Genomic DNA, 7,500 nt, shown 5'->3' on the forward strand with positions numbered 1-7,500 from the left:
TTGGCCAGTTTTTGGCCTGTTCTTGCGTCGCGCGGTGACCGTCGTGAGCGGAGCAAAATGTCAGCCATCTCAGCACCCTGGAACCCCCCGGGTGGCACAGGGCTGGATGGGGCTTTCGTATAGCAGGGACGGTGCTGCCTCTCGCTTCGCTCGCTGTCCGCCGCTCGCCGCTCGCTCGCGCAGCCAAAAATGGCCAGTTTTGGCCCGTTTTTGGGCCGTTTTGGCCAGTTTTTGGCCTGTTCTTGCGTCGCGCGGTGACTGTCGTGAGCGGAGCAAAATGTCAGCCATCTCAGCACCCTGGAACCCCCCGGGTGGCACAGGGCTGGATGGGGCTTTCGTATAGCAGGGACGGTGCTGCCTCTCGCTTCGCTCGCTGTTCGCCGCTCGCCGCTCGCTCGCGCAGCCAAAAATGGCCAGTTTTGGCCCGTTTTGGCCAGTTTTTGGCCTGTTTTTGCGTTGCGCGGTGACCATCTTGAGCGGAGCAAAATGTCAGCCATCTCAGCACCCTGGAACCCCCCGGGTGGCACAGGGCTGGATGGGGCTTTCGTATAGCAGGGACGGTGATGCCTCTCGCTTCGCTCGCTGTCCGCCGCTCGCTGCTCGCTCGCGCAGCCAAAAATGGCCAGTTTTGGCCCGTTTTTGGGCCGTTTTGGCCTGTTTTTGGGCTGTTCTTGCGTCGCGCGGTGACCGTCGTGAGCGGAGCAAAATGTCAGCCATCTCAGCACCCTGGAACCCCCCGGGTGGCACAGGGCTGGATGGGGCTTTCGTATAGCAGGGACGGTGCTGCCTCTCGCTTCGCTCGCTGTCCGCCGCTCGCCGCTCGCTCGCGCAGCCAAAAATGGCCAGTTTTGTCCCGTTTTTGGGCCGTTTTGGCCTGTTTTTGGGCTGTTCTTGCGTCGCGCGGTGACCGTCGTGAGCGGAGCAAAATGTCAGCCATCTCAGCACCCTGGAACCCCCCGGGTGGCACAGGGCTGGATGGGGCTTTCGTATAGCAGGGACGGTGCTGCCTCTCGCTTCGCTCGCTGTCCGCCGCTCGCCGCTCGCTCGCGCAGCCAAAAATGGCCAGTTTTGGCCCGTTTTTGGGCCGTTTTGGCCAGTTTTTGGCCTGTTCTTGCGTCGCGCGGTGACCGTCGTGAGCGGAGCAAAATGTCAGCCATCTCAGCACCCTGGAACCCCCCGGGTGGCACAGGGCTGGATGGGGCTTTCGTATAGCAGGGACGGTGCTGCCTCTCGCTTCGCTCGCTGTTCGCCGCTCGCCGCTCGCTCGCGCAGCCAAAAATGGCCAGTTTTGGCCCGTTTTGGCCAGTTTTTGGCCTGTTTTTGCGTTGCGCGGTGACCATCTTGAGCGGAGCAAAATGTCAGCCATCTCAGCACCCTGGAACCCCCCGGGTGGCACAGGGCTGGATGGGGCTTTCGTATAGCAGGGACGGTGATGCCTCTCGCTTCGCTCGCTGTCCGCCGCTCGCTGCTCGCTCGCGCAGCCAAAAATGGCCAGTTTTGGCCCGTTTTTGGGCCGTTTTGGCCTGTTTTTGGGCTGTTCTTGCGTCGCGCGGTGACCGTCGTGAGCGGAGCAAAATGTCAGCCATCTCAGCACCCTGGAACCCCCCGGGTGGCACAGGGCTGGATGGGGCTTTCGTATAGCAGGGACGGTGCTGCCTCTCGCTTAGCTCGCTGTCCGCCGCTCGCCGCTCGCTCGCGCAGCCAAAAATGGCCAGTTTTGTCCCGTTTTTGGGCCGTTTTGGCCTGTTTTTGGGCTGTTCTTGCGTCGCGCGGTGACCGTCGTGAGCGGAGCAAAATGTCAGCCATCTCAGCACCCTGGAACCCCCCGGGTGGCACAGGGCTGGATGGGGCTTTCGTATAGCAGGGATGGTGCTGCCTCTCGCTTCGCTCGTTGTCCGCCGCTCGCCGCTCGCTCGCGCAGCCAAAAATGGCCAGTTTTGGCCCGTTTTTGGGCCGTTTTGGCCAGTTTTTGGCCTGTTCTTGCGTCGCGCGGTGACCGTCGTGAGCGGAGCAAAATGTCAGCCATCTCAGCACCCTGGAACCCCCTGGGTGGCACAGGGCTGGATGGGGCTTTCGTATAGCAGGGACGGTGCTGCCTCTCGCTTCGCTCGCTGTCCGCCGCTCGCCGCTCGCTCGCGCAGCCAAAAATGGCCAGTTTTGGCCCGTTTTGGCCAGTTTTTGGCCTGTTTTTGCGTTGCGCGGTGACCATCTTGAGCGGAGCAAAATGTCAGCCATCTCAGCACCCTGGAACCCCCCGGGTGGCACAGGGCTGGATGGGGCTTTCGTATAGCAGGGACGGTGATGCCTCTCGCTTCGCTCGCTGTCCGCCGCTCGCTGCTCGCTCGCGCAGCCAAAAATGGCCAGTTTTGGCCCGTTTTTGGGCAGTTTTGGCCAGTTTTTGGCCTGTTCTTGCGTTGCACGGTGACCGTCGTGAGCGGAGCAAAATGACAGCCATCTCAGCACCCTGGAACCCCCCGGGTTGTAACGGACAAACTTCTAAACAAGATGTTGGATGTAATGCTTATGTCTGTCCGTTGTCTTTTGGCATGTTCATGCCTTGTACAGAATGTAAAGGGGCGGCCGAAGGCTTAATAGTCCCATTTTAGTTGGGTTGGTGGCCTCTTTAGGCTTGTAAATAAAGGTTGTGTCATGTGGACACGTTCGAGAGCTTTTCGGTCTGTAATGGACCATTTTACCCTTTGTTGTGCCACTATTCAGAGCTTGTAAAGTCTGTTTGTAATTTGCATTGTCTATGAAGTGTTTTTCGGATATGTTTGCTTGTGGATCCCGATTGAGGCGTTCTCTTTAACCCGTTCTCTCTTTTGTTGGTCCTAAGGGACAATGGGAGGCTTCGGGGAGGCTGACCTTTGCGGACGGACGCGCGAGGGTGCCGCACGCCTTAGGCAAAACCAGCTAAGGTCGTGACAGTGTGGTATCAGAGCGGGACAAGCACTCATAGAAACACTTGACATGCAAACGTGGGGGACCTAGCGGGGCTGCGTTGAGGGCAGTCAGCACACGCGCGACCGTTTGAGGGAAAACGGGCATAGAGATGTAGGGAAAAGAGTCGCTCAGAGGAGCGGGCATCTGAGATTGGCATTCAGAGGAATGGCCAACCCTTCGCGCAAGAGGCACCACGAGAACAGGCAAGCTTGGAAGAATTTGGAGCGCACAAAGGTTGGGATGGCTGAGTTTGAGCTACGGCTCAACGTTGACAACTTTACTTGATGGTGCTCAAGGCAAGCGAGGCGCTTGGCAAAGGACGAGACCATGCAAAGTGGAATGAGTTGCTCAGCGACCGAAAGAGTTGTGCAAAGCTCACAGAGGTGAGGGGAATTGCTAACTCGAAGAATTCGGTACTCATGCATGGGCTTGTATGCGGACGATGGATTGTTCGTGGCCATCCCAAGGCGGGCGAGACTCGGCGCCATGGAGCATTGAAACTTTCTCTTCGACATGCGAAGGATACGTCCGGAGGAGGCTGAAGTGTGCAACGAGTTCAGCATGTTGCTAGGCCTTGAGGGGTGCAGCGGTGGCTGTATTGACGTGGAGGCGCAATCTAGCAAGTGCGTTTGCAAGAGGCAGAACAATGCACAGTTTGTTCAGCAGATCGGAGTAGTCCAAGGGGATGGTGGTCTCCGAAACGAAGAGAGATGTTGCTCCAACGGGACAGTTATCCAGGAGGGATAAGTCTCAGCTCTCCAGAGGGAGAATCATGTGAGACGGACTTCACATGTTGAGGAGGAGTACCTCACAAACAACAACTCCACGAAGCTCGATGGACTGAGCAAGCGGCGAGGAGTCGTCGCATGATCTCGCTTGAGAGGATGCATTGCGAGATCAAGTGGGGGAGCGACCCAAAGCAACTCAAATGGAGGCACACTTGGAGTCGATATGGAGATCGGACTCAAGGGAGGGCTGACCCGTGGAATGGTGGGCGCGAGGGCCACCATCGACTCAATGCAAAAACGAGGAGCGGAGCAACTTGGGTGTAACTTGGCGAAGTACCCAAGCCGCATGAAGGGAGCCAGCATAGAAGTTGGAACATGGAGCAGAGGCACAGCGCTTTCCCTAGACAGAGGTCAAGGACATGAACTCTTGCAGAGGCAGGAGTAGAATCATGCTGTTCCTTGGGTCCTTCATTCTGACAGAGCGGACTCATCTTGCATGGTGCCAAAGACGAAGGGAGCTTCGGGGCACATGCACCTTATCTCGGAGGAGCATTCGATGGAGGAACTAAGGCGACTCAATTTGCGGAGGCGAAGTTGGGTACAGAAGGCCTTAGCACGGGGCAAGAGGACGCAGGGGCGGGTACTCTTGAAGAATATGCCACAGTGTTGCCATTCAAGTTGCTATGAAGGAAGCAGTGTGCAGCGGAGATTGTGCTGGTAGGGGCAGAGGCCCAGGATCCAGGCAATGGTGCACAAATTACAGCGAAGTCGGTGGACTTCGGGAGCTACTAGGCGACGGACTGTCCTAGAGCGGTGCTTCATCTAGGTGTGACCCAACAGTGGGTGGATGAAGGTCGATTGCCAAAGGAGCGAACAAAATCGAAGGTGGAGGAGACCCTGCGATGTATTGGCAGAGGCCACACATGGAGGGTTCACAATTCGAGTTTATTCCACAAGGATCAGAATGCAATGGAGATGTCACCAGGAGGCGACATGGTGCAGCGGATCGTGGTGGAACAGTTCGTGGCAATGCGACACACACGACTCGTCCCGTGAGGGATGAGATCATATGGAGGTATGATCGGGAGCTACTGGGAGCTCCGCTTTGGTGAACAACACGACGGCAAGAAGGGCTATGGATTCAAGGAGTGAAGGCCATGGTACCGCAGAGGCGGGTCTTCCGGGCGTGCACCGAATTTTGCATCGGATGAAAACCTTGGTCATCAGCATATGGGGGGCTGGGTTCCACCAAGGGAAGAGTTCGAATGCAAGTACCCGTGAGTCCCATGAGAGGGACTTGATCATGCAGAGGTATGATCGAAGCAGCTGGAGAGTTGGACTGCTCCAGAGCTCATATTCGCTTAAGGGAGCCCGACAAGTCAGAGGACAAGGTCGAGTAAGCGAACGTTGCTACCAAGGAAGCTAAGGAGAACAGAATCGGTGCAAACCCTACAATGTGATGGCAGAGGCCATGCATGGGAGTTGCAGTCTGTCTTTCCATCGACCAAACAGACTGCTTGGAGAACACAGAGGTGTTGAAGCAGGAGGTCGAATGGGGCGAGGAAGCGACGATGAGTCCAGAGGGACTTAGCTACCCAAAATTAAGCATCAGTTAGAATGGAGGTGGACTCAGAGGAGTGCCACGGAGACATCTCTACTGATTGTGAAGGAAAGGGATACAGAGGCGAAGCGACGGATAGTAGGGCCATGGGCATGGCAGCGCCATGGTACCGCAGAGGCGGGACTTCCGTGCAAGTCATTGATCCCGTGCTCTCACGGAGGGAGAGTGCTTGGTCGTGAAAGGGGCCGAGGAGGTGGAGCATGCAGAGGCAATCTCCAAGTACCGAGACAAGGCTGAAGGGCAGAGGCCAAGAAACTTCGTAAGACCGGTGTCAACAAGTTTCTCATCAAGATAGCCGTAAGTGAAGGACTTCGGGTCATGCAAGAGTGCACGACCAAGGAACGAAGCAGGCAGTACGTGGTGCTGTACCTTTGCTACTCAGTGGAGTAGGTGGCAGGGTTGATGGAGAAGACGGTACAATCCCAGAGGCGACCTTATCTATCAGAGAATTACTCCAAGTTGGGGTGAAAACTTCCTGCATTCCAGAAGTTCAATGGCATTGAGAAGGTGAATCACAGTAGCTAACTCAACGCAAGGAGTGCAAACACTTCAAGTGCTTCAGAAGTGTGAGCAAAGAGCAGGCGAAGGCCAGTAACCAGCTCGATGCATGAAGTACAACCTCGAGGAGGCGGGCGAAGTCAAGTAACCTTTGCCTTCTCAACTCTTAAGAGAATGGGCGAAACCGAGTACCCCAATTCTCTTATCTATCCAGCAGAGGAGCTCTGCACAAGTTCAAAGACCCTTCGAAGAGAATGGAAGATAATAGTTGTCAAATCCTCACCAACGGTGATCAGTGCTACTGAGAGTAGATTGTCCGCCTCATTTCCCAACGAAATGCCAATCGAAAGCGGAAGTGATGCGAACCTACTTGGATGTGACAACTAAGTGAAAGAAGAGTCAACGAGCAGATTTTGTGGAGGAAGGACCCAAAACTTCAGAAGTTTGCGAGGCGATGCTCGTTAAAGCTCCAACAAGCATCCACCCAGTTCAAGCAGCATGTGGAAATTTTGAGAGACTGGCGCACTAAGGATGGTCTTTTCCTTCATTTGGTGGATCCGCAGGAATCAACGAGGATCAATACAACTCAGCCAACCCCACACCAGAGTCAGAGTCATTGGCGAGTTGAAGCAGCATGGCGGATCAAAGGTTCGACTACTCAGAAACAGCAGCGGAGAGCAGCTGGGAGCCAGGAGGTGCATTGCAGCTGGAGCGGAAGATTGAAGACTCAGCAAAGGCGAAGAGTTGCAGTGTTCACAAAGGCTTCGACGAGGACGTCGAAGGGATAAGTGGGGGAGAATGTAACGGACAAACTTCTAAACAAGATGTTGGATGTAATGCTTATGTCTGTCCGTTGTCTTTTGGCATGTTCATGCCTTGTACAGAATGTAAAGGGGCGGCCGAAGGCTTAATAGTCCCATTTTAGTTGGGTTGGTGGCCTCTTTAGGCTTGTAAATAAAGGTTGTGTCATGTGGACACGTTCGAGAGCTTTTCGGTCTGTAATGGACCATTTTACCCTTTGTTGTGCCACTATTCAGAGCTTGTAAAGTCTGTTTGTAATTTGCATTGTCTATGAAGTGTTTTTCGGATATGTTTGCTTGTGGATCCCGATTGAGGCGTTCTCTTTAACCCGTTCTCTCTTTTGTTGGTCCTAAGGGACAATGGGAGGCTTCGGGGAGGCTGACCTTTGCGGACGGACGCGCGAGGGTGCCGCACGCCTTAGGCAAAACCAGCTAAGGTCGTGACAGGGTGGCACAGGGCTGGATGGGGCTTTCGTATAGCAGGGACGGTGCTGCCTCTCGCTTCGCTCGCTGTCCGCCGCTCGCCGCTCGCTCGCGCAGCCAAAAATGGCCAGTTTTGGCCCGTTTTTGGGCCGGTTTGGCCAGTTTTTGGCCTGTTCTTGCGTCGCGCGGTGACCGTCGTGAGCGGAGCAAAATGTCAGCCATCTCAGCACCCTGGAACCCCCCGGGTGGCACAGGGCTGGATGGGGCTTTCGTATAGCAGGGACGGTGCTGCCTCTCGCTTCGCTCGCTGTTCGCCGCTCGCTCGCGCAGCCAAAAATGGCCAGTTTTGGCCCGTTTTTGGGCCGTTTTGGCCAGTTTTTGGCCTGTTCTTGCGTTGCGCGGTGACCGTCGTGAGCGGAGCAAAATGTCAGCCATCTCAGCACCCTGGAACCCCTCGGGTGGCACAGGGCTGGATGGGGCTTTCGTA

Source organism: Musa acuminata, unplaced genomic scaffold (assembly GCF_036884655.1).
Source record: "Musa acuminata AAA Group cultivar baxijiao unplaced genomic scaffold, Cavendish_Baxijiao_AAA HiC_scaffold_1136, whole genome shotgun sequence".
In the NCBI taxonomy this organism is placed as follows: Eukaryota; Viridiplantae; Streptophyta; class Magnoliopsida; order Zingiberales; family Musaceae; genus Musa; species Musa acuminata.